We start from the raw sequence: 22,331 nt of genomic DNA, 5'->3' as shown, positions 1-22,331 counted from the left end.
GGAGAGCAAAGAAGGACCCTCCAACTACACTGTCCTCTAAGGAAGTTTATTCAGGTGAGGGATGACAGGGACTGTTTCGTCTCATGTCACACATGTCAGTAGAAAATATCCTAGGTATTGGATGGCGCTGTTAGCATTAACAGAACAAAGCACATAGTGTTGGGAAGGATAATAAATTATGAGTAGGAACAGAAAACCCCAAGCCTCTTCCAGGTTCTAGGAGAGCAAAAACATACCACCAAACACAACATTAATGTGATAAGTTGGTTAAATCTAGTTACTAGTTTCTATTTTGATACCTATTGCTGGTGCCTGCCTCGACAGTGTGTGAATATTGGGCGTAGGTTTGCGGGATTGAAAGAAAACACGTACACAGGTCACCCGTTTTCAGCAAGTGCCACCAAGGCTTTACTGAGATGTCCTTATATACCAGAGGCAAAAGCAGTGGACAAACAAGAAGCCAGGTGAAAATCCCCAAACAGGAAAAGTCTGTGTGGTGACAGTTGTGGCCCAATCAGGGGCATAAACAATGTCTTAACAAGAAGCAGGAAGGCTTGGTGGGGAGGAAGGGTGCCATGGAAAATCCCAGCCCCAAATCAGGGGCTAAGAGCAGCTGCCAAGGGTGTAAACAATTTCTTGCTATAGCAAGCTAAAAGGCTTAGCGAGGGGGGAGGGAAACACCAAGATAGGGCCCAACAGGAGCCTTCATTGGTGGCTCCAATATTTCACTTTCCTCTGCCAACTGGTCTCCACACTGTTCCTAGCACCATAATGATTCCAAGTCTTCTGCCTAAGGAATTTTGTGGCAACCGTTGAATGCTAAGCACAAGGCTTGATGAGTTTCCCTAACACACACCCATGTTGCAACCTTCCATGCAGGCTATTTCTTGATGTGATTTTAAGCACTTGTACATAATAAGACAGGAGAACATTTTGACTGCATATTCAAACTGGTATTATTTCTCAAGAATTTTTAATGGCTAATATTGGTGAAGGAGGATAATTAGAGTTAGGATGAGCCATTATGGGGCAAGATTTGGAAGGAAACATTCATTTAGATGCATAGGAATTACTAAGGGTTTTTATAATCAAGCCTTGAGGAAAATTTGGCTTTGGAAGCAGGAGGTGCTCAGTGGTTATGCCCTGGGAAAGTCTCCTGGAAAGGGCACCTCAGCTTATGCTCAGTACAGGGAGAACATTAGCAGGGAGGCAAAGTCTGCTCCCCATGACATCAGCTTGAAAGGAGAATTATACGAATTCTAGGTTTGGAGATACAAAATTAAAAGAATAAACCCCAAAAGGCCACAGATACAAAATTAAAAGAATAAACCCCAAAAGGCCACAGACCGAGGGCTAAGCCCTACAGCCAGGACTAGCAGGCTATAAAGATAAAGGAGCACAGGAAACACTGTCTAGGCAGGACTGGCAAGCCATAAAGATAAGGAAAGGAATGCAGAACAGACCAGGAGTACCGGATCTGACTCACAGGCCACCTGGCAGGAAGAGATAAGCCCCCAGCCCCCGACATCCAGGACGCCCCAAACCTGCCAATGTGTGTAGCTATACCTTATTACCTCATCATGTGAGTTAGCCAATCATATGTGAACATGTCTATGTGCCTCGTTTGAATCCACCAATCCCCGTAACTATGCATCTGCTTCTGTACGCCCGCTTCTGCTTCCCCAATCCCTATAAAAGCCCCATGCTGGAGCTGCTGGGCGCGCAAGTCCTCCGAAGAGACTGTGTGCCCGCAGGTACCTGTGTTTTCCAATAAACCCTCTTGCTGATTGCATCCGAGTGGACTCGGCTCGGTCATTGGGCGCTTGGGACTCCTCCTGAGGGAAAGGTCCTCTCTGGGGGTCCTTCAAGCTGTCCCTTCTTGAACATTCTATTGTCTTCTAGAGAGTTCTTGGTGTCCTCTGCTATGTCTCCAATGTTGTAGTGACAACCAGTGCCCTAGTTTCTGTCAGTCCGAGTCTGGCAGATACATCCTAAGACATGTTTTCCAGTCTTAGAAGCATTTTGGGAGGGGGAATGTCGATTGTGGAGAGACTAGAGTGAAGGAGCCTGACCTTTCGTCTCGGAGAAATGATGGACAAAGAAAGTGGTTCTGGGGAATGTGGAGTAAGTTCTGGGCAGTGTCTGTTGAGCTTTCTGTGGAGGTGGGGGGGGCTGGGGGGGAGGTTGGTTCCTGCAGGCTTAAGCTGACCTTTCTAGCAATTGGCCACAACAACTGGAGCATCTGCAAAGGAATTGAATTTCCATGAATATCACAATTCCTGAAAATCATGGATTTCAGAACATTTATTTCCCCATCCCCAAAGAAAGGATATAGTAAGGCCAATGCTACTATTCTGTGAACTTCTGGCCTTTTCTTTTAAAGTTGATTTGTGGCTTGTTTTTGTTTCTTTCTTTATTTATTTAGTGGATAATATTATTTATTGCCAAAGTCAAACATCTGGGTTAAATCCTGGGATGCACAGGACAGAAGGAGAGAAATGTCTCATGAAAGTTGTTTGGTCATGTGCTGCAACACACACACACACACACACACACACACACACACACTCACATTCACACTCTCACTCATACACACACAAACTTTTAAGCAAAAGTAATTTTTCTTAGAGTCTGATATAATTGCTTCTAATACAAAGACAGCCTTGGGTGTAGTTCCTATATAATTAAATAGTACTCATGCTCTCAGGCAAAGAGTTTAAAGTTTATAGGTACCTAATAAACTAGCATTGGGACATATGAAGAACATTTAAATGTTCAGCTGAAATACAACGAATAGCTCATTTACTGTGTTAAAAGTGATAGCTTATATAATTCTGAAGGTTTTTATACTGGTTTTATTATACATGTAACTATGAAAAGAAAACATACATACTTGATCAATGAAATGAGGAAGATTGATTTAATGGACAGAAAAATGGATGGTGCTTCAAAACTTCCATGATTACATATTATCTATGTAATTCCCTCCACAATAGCAAGAAATGGACATTATTATTTATGCGACATTACAGATACATAAACCGAGAAAATATTAATTGGTTGGCCTGCTTTTCTGAGCTTCCTTAAAGATACAGTTAATTGACACAGCTGTGCTTTAAAATTAGGGTCTGTATTCTTCCGTTTTAAATGTGTGCCATTTTTTTCTTTCTTTTTCTCCATCTTTATTAAATTGGGTATTTCTTATTTACATTTCAATTGTTATTCCCTTTCCAGGTTTCCAGGCAAACCCCCCAACCCCTCCCCCTCTCCTTCTACATGGGTGTTCCCCTCCCCATCCTCCTCCCATTTCCGCCCTCCCCCCAACAATCCCCTTCACTGGGGGTTCAATCTTGGCAGGACCAAGGGCTTCCCCTTTTATTTGTAGTTGGTGCCTCTGGTGGCTGGGGTGTGCGCATGCTCTTGCTGCTCCACAGGGAGTGGGTTGGGGGAGGGCCCGCGCCTGGGGAGAGTAGGAACTGGGGTAGAAAGGCACAGGGATTCCTAGGTGAGAATGCTGCTGCAACCACCATGGAGAAGCCCTTGTTCCTGCTGCAGGGAGGAGAGTCTGAAGGGGATGGCTGAAGGGGAGCTGAACATAGACAGCTTCATCACCCGCCTGCTGGAGGTACAAGGATATCGTTCGGGAAAAATTGTGCAGATGACTGAAGCAGAAGTCCGAGGGCTGTGTATCACGTCTCCTGAAATCTTTCTTAGCCAGCCTATTCTTGGAATTTATTTGAGTATGGAGTTTTTCCACCAGAAGTCAACGATCTTTTCGTAGGAGATTATGTGGACAGAGGAAAGCAGTCTTTGGAAACCATCTGTTTGCCATTGGCTTACAAAATCAAATACCCGGAGAACTTCTTTCTTCTACAAGGAAACCATGAGTGTGCTAGCATCAGCGGCATTTATGGATTCTATGATGAGTGCAAACGAAAATTTAATATTAAATTGTGGAAGACATTCACTGATTGTTTTAACTGTCTGCCTATAGCTGCTATTGGTGATGAGAAAATCCTCTGTTGTCCTGGAGGACTGTCACCAGACCCACAGTCTGTGGAACAGATTCGGAGAATTATGAGACCCACTGGAGTACCTGATACAGATTTGCTTTGTGATTTACTGTGCTCCTAGCAGATAAGGACGTACAAGGCTGGGGAGAAAATGATCTTGGTGTTTCTTTTACTTTTGGAAATGATGTAGTCAGTAAATTTCTGAATCGTCATGATTTAGACTTGATTTGTCGAGCCCATCAGGTGGTAGAAGACGGATATGAATTTTTTGCTAAAAGACAATTGGTAACTTTATTTTCTGCCCCAAATTCCTGTGGCGAGTTTGACAATGCTGGTGGTATGATGAGTGTGGATGAAACTTTGATGTGCTCGTTCCAGATATTGAAACCATCTGAAAAGAAAGCTAAGTGGTGGGCTGGATTCTGGACGTCCTGTCACTCTACCTCGAACAGCTAAACCACAGAAGAAAAGGTGAAGACACGAGTTCTGGAAAGAGAAACCATCAGATTTGTTAAGGACATACTTCATAATATATGTGTGCAGTATAAAACATCCAGCCATTGGACACCCTTTATGATGTCACACCTTTAACTTAAGGAGAAAGGTAAAAGATCTTAATTTTTTTCTAATAGAAAGACGTGCTACACTGTATTGTAATAAGTATACTCTGTTATAATATTCAACAAAGTTAAATTCCAATTCAAAAGTATCCATTAACGTTCTATCTTCTCATATCACAGTTTTTAAAGTTGAAAAGCATCCCAGTTAAACTAGCTGCGTTAGTTACCCAGATGAGAGCATGAAGATCCATCTGTGTCAAGTGGCTTTAGTGTTGCTTGGTTGTTTCTTTATTTTGGGCTTGTTTTGTTTGGTTGTTTTTGCTAGAATAATGGCATCTACTTTTCCTGTTCTTCCCTAACCATTTTAAAGAGTGAAAATGGGAAGAGCTTTAAAGACGTTCACTGACTATTACTTTCCTTCACTCATCTACTTAAGTAACTGTTGGATCTTACTAAGAAAACTGATGCCTCATAATAAAAAGGATATTTAGAGGTCGATAGGTTTTAAAAAGATACAAACTATTTGATCCAGTGATTTTAATCAGTTTGACTGGGCAAACTTTGCAGCTGATAATGACGATTTCGCTTTTTACAAATTGCCACTGATTTGGATTTGTGCACTCTGACCTTTAATTTATTGATGCTCTATTGTGCAGTAGATTTCATTTAAGATAAGGCTCATATAGTACTATCCAAAACTAGTTGGTGATGTGATTATGTGGTACCTTGGCTTTAGGTTTTAATTGGAACGAGACCCCTTTTGGCATGCTTAACTTTCTGGTTTTACCCTCACTTGCATTGGTTTTGTTTTTTTGGGTTGTTGTTGTTGTTTGTTTTTAGACCCACAGAACATGCGAATCCTTTTTGAGAAGCCTTGGAAAGCTGGCTCTCCTTTCCCTCTCTATGTGAAGGATGTGTTTAAATGAACACTGGTCAGTGGGGCATTGTCAGCTCTGAGCACTGGGTGCTTCACTGGCTAATAATTGCCATGTGAATGTTGTTTTTGTCTGTAAGGCTATGTCACTAAGGATTTTTACTCTGAGCTTTCATAATCAAAGCTCATGTGTATAGACATGATTTGTAGTGAAGTATAGTAGAAATAATCTGCACATTAAAAAAATAAAGTGGATTTGTTATGTTACATTGACATAATAACACCATCAGGAGTCATGGAGGGTCCACCTTTTCTGAATTTAGACAGGGCATCAATGTATTTCACTCTCATAGCTTCTTTAAATACAGTGGATATCTTACAGTAGTAGCAGGGAGAGAATTGTGCTCCTGGCAATGACCTTAGGTTCTTAGAACTCCTCTGACTTCCTCTAAGTGTCAGTGTCATCTTTAGCTTTATATATTAGAGGTTGTGTGTTACAAACATTTTTCTACATTACCAAAACTATTTGGAGCTGGTAGACCATGATTCAGCCTGTAACCTACTGGCACTTCTGGGGCATTTGGTGTTTCAGTTAGGAGAATTGATAAGTCTGTTGACCATGTCCTGGCTGTAAATGCTTTTTAAATTCAAAGTTGTTGGCCTAGAGTATCAAGGTAGGACATCTGAGTGTCTGCAATCACTCAAGTTTTGTGGATGGTGAATTTATCATCTGAGTTCTGAAACCACAGGGGTTAGGGTCCTGAAACCAAGTTGTACCCTGTTCAGCTGATAATAATCCTGGAGTAGCCTTCTCTGTGGTACATGTAAGCATGTGATGTCCGGCATAGGGAATACCTGGCTGCTTACATCTCTTGGTCTCTATAGAGTAGTGGGAGAACTGAGATCCACAGAGGAGGTCTCTTAAGCGAAGACCAAACTCCTTGCAGTGACACTGGATTCCAGGCTTGTTCTCCTGTTTAGGCCTCACTGTCGTCTATGTACACTCTGTGCATTCTCCCCATGCAGGTTCACTTGTGTTTCTCTACCTACAGATGCTGGAAGAGAAACATCATCCCCTGGAACTGACCTAAGCAAGAAGCAGGCCAAGAAGGAAAAGGGGAGGCTGGTTAAAGAGCTGCAGCTCATTACCAAGGAGAGAAATGACCTGAGAGATTGCCTGATGTTTCTGACAGAGAGATCCAAGAACAACAGGTATGAATTGCTCCAAATGCTCTTGTTTCATTCCTGGGTCTGCAAGGTCACCTTCATCTTATTGTATTAAGGTTTTGGGTTCTAGAAAGCTGTGCCTCCCTAGCCAACCTGTGCTAAACCTCATCTCCCATATAGAGGAGATTCAGAACCTGACCCTTCCCGAGGAGAGAGATGGAAAATGGATTAATCTGCTTCCATTTATTGAAAAGCAGGACTTCTGGTCTGACTGAAGAATTCAGGAATAAAATCAGGGAGAGTGAGTTCCCAGTGTGCATTTGGAAAGCCCTTGACAGCTGGTGGCTGTGCAAGATTGTAATTGCAGTGAGTTTATGGAGAGTCTCTGTACTTGCTAGGCAGGGGACTGAGTGCTAGAAGATCTAGGTAGCAGCCTGAGGGGCCTGGTCCCAAACTGTTCATCTCAATGCTTGACTAGAAGGTCTCAGGCTCAGGCCTGTTTGTTATTGTATGTGTGTCTTGCCCTCGGACACAGCAATGGTGCATGCATTTCTCCTGGTTCTCACAGTGCTCTCTGTTTCCATATTTGTCTCTCACTTTCTCTGAGTCCGTTTAGTTTACATTTGGTGGGGCTGTCTCAGTCTGTGTGTCAGTGTGTACACCCATCCAAATGCATGAGCACAACTTTTATATGTTTATATTTCCCTCCACACTTGGAATAGTGGTCTATGTCTTGTCCTGTGTATTTCCCTATATAACACTTTCAGGGTAATATGAGTGCTTTGTTCTGGGAGCCCCACTGTCAACAGCACAGTTCTTTGCCTATGTGGTCACTTTTGTCTGTACATTTGTATCCCTTGGGCAAATTATAATTTTGTATCAATATCTGGTCTCAACTCCATAATTATGTGTAATGTCTGTCTCAGCAGTATTAGTTATACTGAATGAACAATTTCTGTTGTCAAAACAGGAAAAAATGAAATCACAGGTTTCTGGGTGTGTGGGGTCAGGGGACGGGAAGAGCTGTGGCCTAGGCTCTTGAAAGCATAACTGGTTTGACTGCAGATCCAGTCCGCCAGATTGAACAAAGGGAATCAGGGAACCCTCCATCTGGATGCCGAGCTTCTGGTGTCCTGAACCCAGAAAAACAAGTTTCTGAAGCTGAAGAAGATCCCAATATGTAGAATTCAGAAAGTGTCCTTCCAGGTCTGGGGTAGTACAGGACCCAGCCTGAGTTCATATATTCCTAAAAGCCGATGATCATTGTATTCTATCATTTGGGGCCAGGCCCTACTTCAGGTCAAATCAATTATATGAAAAACTTGAGAGAAAGGAGAAGGAGGACATGTTAATTCTGCACAACTTAGAGATGGAGAACACTGAGATCCATGATAACATCCAGGAGATGAAGAAGGAGATTACCTTCTCTAGGTAAGTACTGGTCAGAAAGGCTGTCACTTATGGAATGGCCATTTCTGACTTTCATTGTTCTGGATTGGACGGTCTTCAGCTATGATTCTATCTCTTGTGCTGTTTACACATCAGTGTGCCAGGGTCATTAGGACTCAGTTTTTAGTTCCATAAAAGACTGTTACTCATCCCAGGATTGTCTAGGCATCTTCAGAAGGCTCTAGATAGAACAGTACTGATTGAAGTCAGCAGAAGGTTATTAGGCTGACCTGGACCTATGGTGTCATACCAGGTTTTTCAAACTCAGTGCGTGGACTACATGGTTAGCATGACCTTCCCTTGGTTCTACTGACCTCCTTTGAGGGTGTTGGCCCACTACTAATTGATTTTGCCACCATGTATTGGGCTTTCATGGATAGTTGTAGATCCATGTTCTTTTGAGAGATGTGGACGCTAATTGTTGCTTGGGCCAAACAATTTATTCTTCCCTGAATTACTTCTTTCAGCCTTGGGTTGAAAGAAGTAATTGGGCAGCAGCTTTATAAAAACCCAGATGTATTCTATTAAGTCTTCATGGGTATCTGGGTCCCCTGTTAGTGGCACTTGGTAGTAGTAATGGGAGAAGGGGGCTGCATGATCTTACTATGCAGAGTGTGTTTCCAGCAATCTGCACAGCCGGCTCCTGATGCAGAACACATGGATGAAGAAGTTGGTCCCCTCGAAGCAGGAGAGCAAGGAGGTACAGCTTGATTGTGCACTGAACCAGAAATATTTGGTTGATTTGAACAAGAGTGAGAAAGACGAACAGGAGAAACCAGCAACCTCCAGACCCTAGCAAAATCTGGTCGTGAGGAACTGCTCTGTCAGCTTAACAATATCTGATAAAATTTGCCAATTTGATACATCTTTGTTTCCCCTACCACATTTGTAATTTGCACTCCCAGCCAGCCAACCATCTCATGTAATGGAATTGTTCATTGCTCTGCCTATGCACAAGGATTCTGGGAAGTAAACCACTTTTCAGAAACTGAATTATTGGTAGGTATATTTTGCTGCTCTTTTTGAAGCTGCAGTCTAGAAATAGAGACAGATGAATAACATATCACATTATAGCATATCCATGAGATAGATTGGATGCTATGTAGAGTTTTGAATAAATTCTTGGTCCTGTGACAAATGACACTCTGTGGTCGTGTGACCTCCTATGTAGGAAACACATTTCCAGGATAACAACCAAGTGCAAATGTCAAATTAGTCCTTGTCATTGGCTTTAATCTTGGGCACATATGGACGTCTCCTTTCTTCCTTCAACCCAATGAGGTCTCTTCCCATTGTCCTGTTCTTGGTTTGCACTGGTATAAGTCTGAGTCCCAGATTGGCAGCCCACATTACTGTGAGGCTTGCTGGAGATTTTGCCCTGCATGCAGAGTTAGCAACAGTGATATCAGTTAAAGGTCCATGTTGACTGTCCAATAGAACTGAGGTGGTAGAAGGCAGCATTCTGACTTGCATTTCCCCACCAAATCAGTGTCTGAATAACTGCCTTCCTCTCCCAGGTCTCAGAAAGTGCAAGAGAGCTGGAATTGGACACACACGAGGAAGAGAGCTTCCTGAAGAATAAGTTGTGTCTCAGGAGTCCCTGATGAAAAACAGCCTGAAAAGTAACAACATTTTTTGGATGAATATTCCTCCTCAGAGTTAATTTGTCATTACTTAGAGATCTTAAATTTATATATCACTAAGCCAGCCTGACAGACTGAGGTCTTACTCCCTTTCTTTTTCAGAAAAACACCACTTGAGAGACAACTTGGGGGACTGCCTTTCATTATGTGTGCGAGAGGAGAAACAGCAATACATCTGTGCTTCTAAATGTTCCTTAAGAATATGCTGTTTAGAAATATTTTTGTTATGATTTTAATTGAAGTTTTCTTTTTGTTGTTTCATAGTTATATGTTCTTGTTACTATTTTCATTTTTTAAAACACTTTTTAACATTCATATTAATTCATTTTAAACCTGTTTCGTTAATTGTATTCCTTAAGAACAAAAATTGATTTTTATCTCTTGAATCTTTTTTTTTTTTTTTTTTTTTTTTTGGAGCTGGGGACCGAACCCAGGGCCTTGTGCTTGCTAGGCAAATGCTCTACCACTGAGCTAAATCCCCAACCCCTTATCTCTTGACTCTTAAGACCATCTTTCATATTCAAGGGTTCTGTCCCCTCCTGTGGACTTAGACCTGACAGCTAGAGATGGATCTTTGCATGTTCCATGGAGCCTTGGCTAAATAGTGAATTGAAGGCACCAAGGGGTACCCAGTGTGATAGTGTCTTTTGTGTGGATAATGTGGCTTTCTCTCAGATGTTACTTTATGGTGTAATCACTGCCATACTTTATCCATGCTGTCATGTGTTCTGCTCATCTCAGTATATAAGAGTCTATAACACACATTCAGAATTGACCCTGTGCACCACATATTGAATAATATACACTCATTGCTGTACAGCTGCAAAAAAATTGACAACATTCAGAAAGGAATGCAGAAGTCATCCTAATGGAGAACCATGTGCTTCAGCTTTTCTTGCAATACAGCATCAATATTAACCCCAGAGATACTGACTTTCAAAGTTGTGCTGGGTAATAGGTTTTGATAGATGCTCATGTCCTTTGTTTTTATTGTTGTAGATTAGACTTAGTTTTATCATTATGTCAATGGATCTTTTTCTTCTACTGTATGTCTGTGGCTTGTCCTGCATTAATTTAGCTCATAATCCAAAAGAAAGTGTCACATTACCTGTTGTAGATGATTATTAGGGACCATGTGGTTCTTCTGAGAGAGCAGCAGATTTTCTAACCTGTGAGTCATCACCACAGCTCCTGCAGGTGGCTTTTGTCCTTCCAGGGCATGTGTTGTATTAGGTGGACAGGATCACCTACAATTAAATAGAGAGATCTCAGATGTGTATTCACAGGTAACTTACTGAGTCATGCATGCTCAATGTGTTAGGTTGCCAGGCGTCTGTAGAGGGGTCTGGTGTCCCCACTGCTCATTGTGGGTTTAGAATTGTCCTCCAGCATCACTGAGTTTCCACATTAGAGCATATCTTTCAGCTATCATCAGTGATGTTCATATATATTATGCACATCTTATAAAATACCGAATAGAAACTAGATTCCTGTATGCCAGTTTGGCATAATGAATTCTTTCGATAGAAAGAAAATTGTCTTAATATAAGCAGTTTAGGGAGGACCTCAAGAGCATCCATAGTGAAAGCAACCTGTAGCTGTGAACACACGTTTCTTTGGAGAGGAGGCCTGTGCAAGCCCAGAACCTAGGTGGTACAGTTCAAGCTACTCCTTTTCCATTGCAAATCTGGGATCCCATTGATAAGGCATTTTTTTCCAGGTGACTAATTTCAAATTTATGGAAATGAAGTAACTTACTGAGAGTGGAAGTAACTCAGAGAGTTAAAGTACAGAAGGAATAATCCAGAATGTCCACAAAGACTTGCTGTCACACGAGGAGTTTTAAAAACTCTTTAGCTAGAGAAGCAATGTAGTCTTTGCTTATTCTCTAAGTTAGGTCTTTTACTCATTCATTATAAGCTGATCATGACACAAAAAGAGTCATCTGTGTCAAAATAGAAGCAAGTTGTATCTAGATTCACCCCACACTATCACATCACTACTGTGTTTGAGGTTCTCAGTTACTATCTAAGAACCTGGATGAGGCTGGGTCTTGCTACACATACTCATAATTATGTCTTCATGACACTGTGTGCTTTGTTCTGTTTATGCTACCATTGGCACACAATACCTTGGATACTTTGTGCTGACATCTGTGACCTGAGACAATAGTTCATGTCTTCCTCACCTGAATAAACTGTCCTTAGAGTACAGTGTAGACGGAATGGCTTCTTTTCTGTCTGAATTAGCAAACGTTTCCGGTCTTTATCAAGTCTGTTAGCCATTGTCAGGGCCTGTCTTGAGATGGCCACATTGTCAGCTGAGTGTCTTCCTCCAGGCTGCTCTGTAATTTAGTAGAAGATTAATAGTGTTCTAGCCCTAGGATTTAATTCACTGTGACTGTACTTACCGAACATGCTCAAAACCCTAGTTTCTACCCTAGTCCTGTGTGGTACAGAAAAAGAAAGTAAAGAACCACATTGTATTTCAGGTTTCTCCTCCAACAGAAGGAGAGCCTGCAGAGGGCCTCTAAGTAACTCTAAGTGCGAGCTCCCCACTGCTTCCTCCATCAATTCCATTATAGGTGTATTTTCCTCACTGCTCACTTTATTCTCGGTGTGCAAAGAATGTGCACCATGTCAGTAAAGCGTGTGTGTGTGTGTGTGTGTGTGTGTGTGTGTGGTCCCTAGTGAAATCTGTCGAGGTGCATGCAGACTCATGTTACTACTGTCTCATGGCATCTTGCAGGGAACACTGAAATGCTGGGCTACTTTAATACAGCCTAAAAGTGGGCTGTGCATGGTTTTCAGTGAGATTGTGACGTCATCACCACTACAGAGAACAGGAAAAGCTTCATTTATCACATGCTGCTGTTACCCAGGTCAGGCAAAGCCTCATCCTATAGAGAGTCTGGTAGGATTTGAAGGCAGGAAATAAACTCAGGCCTCAAATGAAACATTTAGAAACAAAGTGAATAATACAAAGTTTCAAGGAAGCAAAGAGCTGTTTTTGTTTTTGGTTTTTTTGTTTTGTTTTGTTTTTGTTTTTTTTTGTTTTTGAGAAGATCAAGAGGACAACCCCTCCCTCAAACTAACTATACCCCAGAGAGACAATATATAAATTAAAAATCAGAAATGAAATGAGGGACATAACAGCAGACACCAAGCTAAATCAAAAATCATTAGTTCTTACTGCAGAGGACTCTACTCCAGATAACTGAAATATGTATTTGATATTGTAGGTTTTCTAGACAGATAACAATTACCAAAGTTAAATCCAGATCTGGGAAGGAGGCGTTCTTTCTCTTGACCTCCATGCAGTGTCCAGAGTTCATGCCTATTTTCATGGACATGGCCTCATTTCTTTTTGCTGCATCAAGAGGAAAGCCAGCAGAGGAGGCAAAGTTTACAAAGAATCAGTAGGATTCCTAGAAAAGAAGCATCCAGATCTCCATTCTCAGAAAACCCCTGGCTTGCTTTCATATGACTGGGTCCTCAGACCCCAGCAGCCTTAGATGACACCAAGGAAAGCTGTGCAGAGTCCTGGGTCCCCAGGTTTGTGACCTCCTGAGTGACAGCTGCAGACACATCCTCCAGGGAATCCTTACAGCTAGTGACATCTGGACAAGGTGGACCAGATGTCAAAATGAGACGTGTGAGAGAAATTGTAGACTGTTTGGAAGGAAGCCGTCTCTGCTTATGCTTGTGTCTCTGTGTGACCTGCCTCTGAGATGTGGAGAGGGAACTCTCATGCCTGTGGGTCCCCTCCTAATGTGTTTGTTGTTGCAGATGTCATGGATGTTCTGGACCCCATCAGAACTCAGCCCGTGCTCAGTCACGCAGAGGTCAACACCTTTCTGTCATCAGGTCATGAGACCTGAGACAGTTGAGGTAACGGCAGTTGCCCTGGGTGAAGTGCTCACAGACTTGGACTCTCTTCCATGGCTGTGGCTTCAAGCAAATCTGTTTGTGGCTGTCTCCTTTGTAGTAACTCATGCACCAGAAAAGCATTGCTTTGTACCAGGAAGATGGCCAGCTCCTCTTGGTTAAACCCAGAGAGTTCATGATCCTTCAGGACCTGGAAGCTTTGTTCCTAGAGAACTTTGTGAGAATATTTGCAGAGGTTTCTCTGGGACTGTGCATAGTGGCACTGGCCAAGCAGAGTAAGCTTGCAGAGGCTTGGACAGTCTAGCAGGGTCCCTGGCTGCACTTGAGATTGAAGCCACAGGCTTCAGTAGTAGCCACCACCCACATAGCTATCCCTGCCTGGTCTCCAGTCCCTCACAGCAGGAAGCAATCTTGCTCTGAGGTCTCCAGCAGCTCATAGAGCTCTGCCTCTGGAGCCTGATCCTACTCTGAAGTTCCTTAAGGGTCATGCGGCCCCTGTGGGTGCACAGGATCTTGGTGAGGAAACAGTATACCCCGGGATCAGCCATGGTGCACTGTGGCTGCAGCTGCTCAGGCTTGTGAGCTAGACTCTGCTTCATGGAGAATTGAAACGGGGAAAGGGGATAACACATGAAATGGAAATAAAGAAAATATCCAATACAAATTAAAAAATTAAAGTCAGCCTCTCACAAGAATGAAGAGGAAGGAAGGTCCTTAAGCAGGCAGGTTCTCCACAGCAATGCATGCTGGGTTCTACACTGGACATGAGGTCTCCGGACTTGGAACTGCCAATCTGCTACTGGGAGGAGAGCTTGTTATTTATTTTTATAAGTCTTTCCAGTTTTCTTCTAAGGCTTTCGTCTTATGAATAAACTCTCCCAATGACACTTCATGTCTATCCATTATGGTTAACAGGAATAAAGTGAGGGTCATTGAGTGGCTGCTAGCTGTGGTTGTGGGGGAGCTCCCTACTGAGAGAACTAGCCTGGTAGGCAGGGGAAATGGGGTCCTGGTGGGAGGGACTAAAGGAGCTGCTGTGGCCTGGGTGAGCACAGGCTAGGTGCTGTGGCCAGGCTGCCTGGCACCCCTCTGTGGCCACTTGACCTGGGTCCCAATGCGAGCCCATGGTGGTCTTACACCAGTTATGCTTGCTCTACCTGTGTGTGGGGCTTCTGGCAAGGCTGAGCACAGCCTTCAACCTGGACACCCATGAGGACAATGAGATCCTGAAATCAGGCGATCCTTGGAGCCTCTTTGGCTTTTTGCTTGCCAAGCACTGGCAGTTGAGGCTGGGGGACAAGAGGCTATGAGTTCCCCAACTCTTCCCATCCCCACCTTGGTGCCATCCCCACCAGAGAGAACAAGGGCAGGCTCTGCTACTGCACATCCTCAGGCCCATAGCCTATCAGCAGGCTGGCAGGTGCTTGACTTTGCTCTGTCTGGCTCTCCCTGCCCCTGCCCCTGCCCCTGCCCCTCCCCCTGCCCCTCCCCCTGCCCCTGCCCCTGCCCCTGCCCCTGCCCCTGCCCCTGCCCCTGCCCCTGCCTCTGCCCCTGCCCCGCCCCTGGCATCTCCCAATTGTTCAGCCCAAGACATTTGAGATCTGGACTAGCGACGCCCTGCACTTGCCCTGCCATAGGAGCCTACAGGAAGTGAGGTCAGGCCCACCTGAGACTTGTGTCTCCCCATCCCCAGATGTGTTTTGCACAGTTCTACACTCACTGTTTAGTTTGAGGGACCCCAGCAGGTGGCAGGCTTTGCTGAGCCTCAGGAGTGCACCTGGGACAGTGGTGGGACTTATGGTTGAGGGGAGAATTTCAGGGAGGTGTAGGCCTTTCTCAAACTCTCTGACCATCCATCTGATGCCCTCCATGGTTCTCCCCCTGTGGAAGTTGGGAAGCCACTTTTCACTGTCCTGTGTGACTTTCCCTGCAGAGTGGGCTCTCCTGCAGGAAATGCTTTCACATGCTTCTTTAAAAGCACCTGTTCCTCAGATCTAGATCAGCTGTGAAAAAAGGCTTCTTCATGTCAGTGTGCCAGCTCCCCCTCCCAGCTCAGAGTTGCAACAACCAAAGGTCCTCAAGCCACAGTGCTGGGTGTGCCCCACAGAGGACTTAGAGCAAAGTGCTCCTTCTGAGAAGTGACTTAGAACAGAAGGCTCAGAAGTCTGAGTCAACCCCCAAGTGCTTCTTCCAGGAGAAAGGAACGAGCTCTCCCTTTGAATCAGTGTAGGCTCCCGCATGACCCAATTCTGTGACTGGGGAAGATTTTCTGGAGCTCAGTTGCCCAGTCAGAGTGGGGCTACATTCTTGATCCATGCTCATTTCCACAACAAATGGTTCTCCTCCACACCCCAGGCCTTAAGGAGAACCCAGGTCTTTCCAGGACCAACAGACCTGAGAGAACAGAGGGCAGTCCAGGTGAGAGAAGTGGCCGAAATGATTTGAAAGTGGAGAAAACCCCCATATCCACCATCTATCAACTTTAGGGTTTGTGCATATGTGGACTTCAGAATCTTAAGGTCAGATTTTTCTGATAACAGCTGCTAGGTGTAGCTGATGTCTACTGTGTGTGGGATTGTCCCAGGCAGGGAGGGGATCTGACTCTGCAGGCCTGGCCAGCCTCTGTATTCTCCTGAAAATAATTGTTGGTCAGCTGTAAATCTGAAGTGAGAACAGGTTTTTGTCAACTCAAATGGATGAGATTTCAAGTCTTACACAGTATGTGAGAGACACACATTTACCCATAGGGGATTTGAACTTACTTCTGTAGAAGTGACTGTGGGCCGACAGAGGGAAAGCATTCTTGCCTTTAGCATTCTGTCTGTATCAGAGACTACAGGGACTGGCTTCCTGGACAGACATGTCCAAGGAGACAGACACTGTAATGGGGGAAAACTGAGGTAAGAAATGTCGGGGGGACAGTGATTTCAGATTGTGCCTTTAGACAGGAATGTCTGTTGTCATTAAGGCAAGCAGCCTTGGGCCTGCTAAAACTTGTCACTACTACAGGGCATCTCTGCTCTTATAACTGCTCCAGGTCCTTCTGAGATTAACGTCTTTCTTTAAAAAAAAAGTTTATTGAGAAATGTTTTTAGACCTCTGGGTAGCGACCCCTTCTTGGTGAGTGCATATCAGATATCTTACATATCAAATACCTAGCATGTTATGACTTATAAGAGTAGCAATATTAGTTATGAAGTAGCAATGAGATAATTTAATGGTGGGAGTCATCACAGCATGTGGAGCTGTATTAAAGTGGTACAGCACTAGGAGTGTTGAGAACCACTGCCATAGAAGCTGACACATGGGAGCAGACTCCTCAGATGAGTAGAGACCCATGGCAAGGGATACTGTGTCCCACCCTAGGACCCAGAGGCAGAATCTATCCCAGGAGTCTGTGGGTTCACCTTGTCTTAAATTCTTCCAGGTTCAAGAATAGCATTGATCATCTCAGGAGAGTCAGCTTGCACAGCCCACATCAGGCCCATGGCTTCCCTTTACAGAGAAGGATGTGGGTCTGAGTGACAGCCAGTGAGACTGATGGGACCCTGATACTCATTTGCTTTGAGCTGAGGTTTCTTCACATGTAAAATGGAGGTGTTTCTGCTGAATTGGGTTGTTGTGGAGATTAACAGAACATACAACCTGCACAGTGTCTGCCTGGCATGGAACCTGCTGGTTAAATGGAAGCTGTGGATGGTGACGAAGTTAAAAGTAGAATCTCTAGCCTGATAGTGTTAGATGCCAGGCGCCATACAGGGGTTGTAAGCATTTTGTGATTCTAAGACAGCCTCGCATTAAAACAGAAGGCTCTTATTTTAAAACTTTTAAAAATGAATCAAGTATAAAATACCAATATGAAATAATCATAATAATAATTGAGCTAATTCTTGTGAAGTCATTTAGTTTTTCATTTTCTGTTTCTATTTTCAAGTCATCTAGAGTAGCACTATACGAGATCCTAAAACCTTCTATTATGGTGCTACCCATTCATTCCTCTCTCCTTGAGGACTTCTCCCATGACTTAAGAAAACCTGATTTCTTTTCAGGTTGTTCCCAGCTGGTGTGATCTCTCTGTCCACGGGTATTGCCAAAAGCTGCAGAGCCAATGTGTTACTTTACACCACAAAATTCCACACCTTATTGTTACCAGTGAAGTCTCAGGAGTCAGATGCTGAAGTCAAGTGCAGCTCCCAACTGTCCTTCCTAATTCACTGACCCCACAGAAGAAGAGCATTGTAGCTCCCTCTGCACACTTTCTTAAAAATCCTTCAACTCAAAGACTTTCCATTGCCTTAGTTATCTTCATTTCATTTCAAGTTGTGCTTTGATCTGCTCTGGAACTTAATGCACTTTTTACCTTTGCAATAAAGGTGTGTGGTAGGTGAGCCATACCGTAATTAAGTCCATGTTTACAGTAAACAAACAACTCTTGCTTTAAATGTCTGTGCCATGGCGATTCTATACCACACACTAGTTTTTCATTCAATAATACATTCATAGAGATCACTGTGTGATCTAATATTTTGTAACATAACTTAGTAATGTTCTCTCTATTATAGAAATCAAGTTCTCTCATGTGTATTCTGGTCTTTTTCTGTCATGTCTGAGTGCATCATCATGGGAATCCCAAGGAACATCAATCCTGTTCTTCAGAAAAGGTTGCATATAGCCAACCGGGAACCAAAACCACCCAGGAGACTACTGACACTTGACACACATAAAGTCACCTCCCTATTTTCATATTTTCAGTTTATGGCAAGAGGTCACCATTGCTGACCATGTCTCATTATCCAACATGCTACTAAATGGAAGAGTTGGGGTAAAGGAGGTCACCCACAAAGCACAAAACACCCATCTCAGATAAACATGTATGGTTTATTGAATCCAACCATCCATGAATTTCAGGACACAATTAAAAGTCCAAACATAAGGATAAGAGATATAGAAGAGAATTGAGATTTCCAGTTCATAGGTCCAGTAAACATCTTCAACAAATCATAGCAGAAAACTTCCGTAAGGTAAAGAAATAAAAGGCCATAAATGTACAACAAGCTTACAGAACACAAAATTAATTTAACCAGAAAAATTTCCTCCATTCACATAATAATTAAAACACTAAATGCACAGATCAAAGAAAAAATATTAAACGGATAATGTATAAATATCCAGTAACAAATGAATTCAGACCTATCTGAATTACACCAAACTTCTGAGCAGAGACTCCAAAAGGAAGAAAAAATTGGGCAGTTGTAATGCAGATGAAGGCTACTATACCCAGCATAATTCTCAATCACCATATATGGAAAAACCAAGATATTTCACGACAAAACCAAATTTAAACAATATTGTTCTTTAAGAGAGCACAACTGAGGATAATAGGAGGAATGCTCCAAGACAATGAGCTAAACTGTACACAAGAAAAACCAAGAAATTAATCATCTCTCAAATATTTCAAAAAAGACAAGCACACAAACATAATTTCATCTACAACCAGAAAAAGAAGAGAAAGCAGCAATCATTGGTCTATAATATCTAACCAGACCCTCTGTCACCAATCCCCCAGCTCCTAGGGACCAAACTGCCAGCAAAAGTGTATACAAGGATGGGTCTATGGTTCTAGGTAACTGTGTAGAAGAGGATTGACTTAAGTGGCATCAATGTGGTGGGAGGTCATTGACTATGCTGAGGCCTGTTGCCCCACCAAAAGGAGATCCTAGAGTTGTGAGGTGGGAATGGATATGTGTGGGTGGGGGAACACTGTTATATAGGCAAAGCTCAGTGGAAATGGGATGTAAGATATGATGAGGGGAGTCTGGAAAGTGGGACAACATTTGAAATATAAATAAATAAAATTACCAATTAATAAAAAAATAGCCAAGAATAAAATAAAAAGTGAAAAGGTAAAAGAAAACTTACACCAAAACAAAACTAAAGAAATCCCTGTGGTGGATTGGCCTAATTCTGCTTGTATTTTAATGCTAATTTGTGGAACTCAAGACTGGTTAAGCCCAAAAAAGCTGACCCTGCTCCCAGTTAACTGTGATTATAAAGAAGCCAACAGCCAACAGCTGCACAGCAGAGAGATGGGGGAGGTGAGTTTCTGAGGGCTTTGCTAGAGAGGATCATAAGGAGGGAAGAAGGAAGAAGAAGCTGCCAGAGAATAAAGGAAGAACGTGTGTGATGGAGAGGAGAGAGGAAGAGGACAGCAGCCATGGTTAAGGGAAAGGAGAGCCTGGTCCTGAGGGCTGTCCAAGGGGAACAAAGAGCAGCCAAGATGCTACACAGTCAGTAAGAGTTGAGCGTTATTGTTTGGAAAGTAGATCTGATACCATGGAGGGCAGGCAGCTGCCCAGCCACTGTGCTGATTATGGCATAGTGCAAATAAATTTAACAAAATATGTATAACCAGTAAGACAGCTCTGTAGAGAATCCTAAAAGGAATACTTTAGTTTAAAGGGAAGCATAAAATACCAGAGGACACAGGAAATAATTTAAGAAAACTATGACAGTCAATCAAAAGAGGCCAAGGAAAACCACAAACATTAACAAAATGACAAAATTTAATACATAGGTTTAAATAATATTTGCATGTCACTAAACTCAATTGCCTAGTAAACAGACATATATTTAGCCAGAAACAGGATCACCATCATGAGAGATGTAGAGGATACACTAGGGAAACAGACCTAAGACACAGGTCCCTATAGCAATTCTATGCAGTTTCTCTGTCAATAAAAACCAGCAAGCTCTAGAGTTAATGTCTATGTTAGTGCTGACCTATACCACCAGAGGTTCATTTTTTAAAATGAATAACACAATCTTGGGGCTTACAATGTAATCAAATATCCTGCAACATGAGTTTGCAGTGTTCCCTACATTATATAAATCAAATAATCTGACTACTGTTTTGGTTGTTTCCTATCATGTCTGAGTGCATCATCACGGGAATCCCAAGGAAAATCAGAAATGGGTTCTTGAAGCTGTTGCACAGGGCCGACATAGACCTAAATACCACAGAGGAAACCTTGATTCTTGTCACAAGGGATCATTCACCATCCCTCTTGTCACATACCTTATGACAAGATGTCACCTTTCCTAACCTTAGCTTCTTTTCCTAAGTGCTGCTGAAGGGAAGATTTGGTGTCAAGAGGTCTGGACTCAAACCACACGAACACTGGATTCATTTAAATAGGTGTAGTTTATTGAATGCACACACCAATACAGTTCAACCAGAGCAACAGCTCACAACTGTGTACTGGACATTGCTAGGCCCAGCTCATTGGAAGATCCACATGGGATAAAGCACAAGGGCTGGAAATGCTGCTGTCTATGGGCCTGACTCAGGCCATTTTACACATAATTGTTCTTATTTTCCTGGAATCTAATGGGTTCTATGTGAAGCTCATAGTTTGGGAACTTGTTAAGATTAACAAACCTTATAACATACAGAATATAACAGGGTATGTGACCAGCACCACACAGTTCAATGTCAGGTTTTTTTGTTATTTGTTAGTTTGTTTGTTGGCATCCATGATGTGGAGGCGTATTACAGAACAATAGGAAATAGCTGGCTGCTGTGTAACAAATTTGCTGCTATTAAGGTAAGTATGGGGGCAAGACCTCAGCAGTAGCCCTTAAGATGGGAAGGAGATGCTGTGTTTGATAACTGAAAGGAGCTGCCTCAGCTGTGTTTCTCTGCCTGCTCAGTGCCCATTCACCATCACTCTGTCCCTGAAGAGGAACTCAAGGTCTGCCCCCTGCTGCCTGTGAGCCAGGAGTAGGCACAGAAAGGCAAGGACACTGCACTGGTTTCCAATCCCTCAGTAATGCTGGATTTCCAATAATGTACTTGTATACACAAATACAGTGTGGTAAGTCACAATAGATACTAATCATTTCTTATATAGAGCAGCAGTTGATTGACTACAAATAATTCTACTTAAAAAAAAAAGAAACTGGTCTCTTGTGGAAATATACAAAGAAATATCTACGATAGTGGGGAATGAATTCTGCCATGGACTGAACTCAGAAAAGAGGGGTTGGGAGAAAGATGCATGGTTAAATAGCCCACCAGGTTCACATTGTGTCAGCTTGATTTACTCTAAGGACAAAGAAGTGGAGTATCCCTGATGACTTTCTTCTAACCCCTTGAAAGGATCCCTGGGGTTTGGCCTCAGTACTTCACACTTCTTGCTGGGGCAGCAACACTCAGGGAAGCTTGAGATTGTCATAGGCACAGTGTTATGCTAGATATACTGAGTAGATGATCCTAAGCTGTTCAGGTGGTGATACCCATTTGTATGCACTCTTAAGGTGAACCTAAGGAAAGAGAGTTCAAGGTCCTTAGAATAGAAAGATCAGTTCCAGTTTTTTTCTACCATTCCAAACTGAACCACTGGTAGGGAGAGAATGGTAGATAATCGAGAATTCGTAGATGCTTTGAATGAAGTGTGTGTTTCTGTGCTGGTTTTAGACAGGGACTCAAGTATCACATGTTGCCCTCTCTCTGGCTGGCCAGGTTCACTTTGGGCTCAGATAAACCTCCTTCCAGTTTCCAATAGATAGTCTTACAAGAGTGGCCTCCAAGGACTGTGAGGACAGCATTAGCCTTTGACAGTTGAGGTGTGTAAGCCACAACTATAGTTTTCGCCACGATTTCCATGTCTAGCAGTTATTTCAGATTGTTGCTGTTCTATGCCTGACAATCAAGGACACAGAAAAATAACCTGATAGAG

General features: G+C 42.9%; 1 pseudogene; it reads left to right on the top strand.

The window, feature by feature from the left end:
• The first annotated feature begins 3,460 nt into the window (after positions 1-3,460).
• Positions 3,461-9,685, top strand: LOC108353199 (serine/threonine-protein phosphatase PP1-beta catalytic subunit pseudogene; annotated as a pseudogene).
• Positions 9,686-22,331: the final 12,646 nt, after the last annotated feature.

This window comes from Rattus norvegicus, chromosome 19 (assembly GCF_036323735.1).
Source record: "Rattus norvegicus strain BN/NHsdMcwi chromosome 19, GRCr8, whole genome shotgun sequence".
NCBI lineage: Eukaryota > Metazoa > Chordata > Mammalia > Rodentia > Muridae > Rattus > Rattus norvegicus.
Note: the sequence above shows the minus strand (reverse complement) of the source record. Positions and strands in the feature narration are given on the sequence as shown.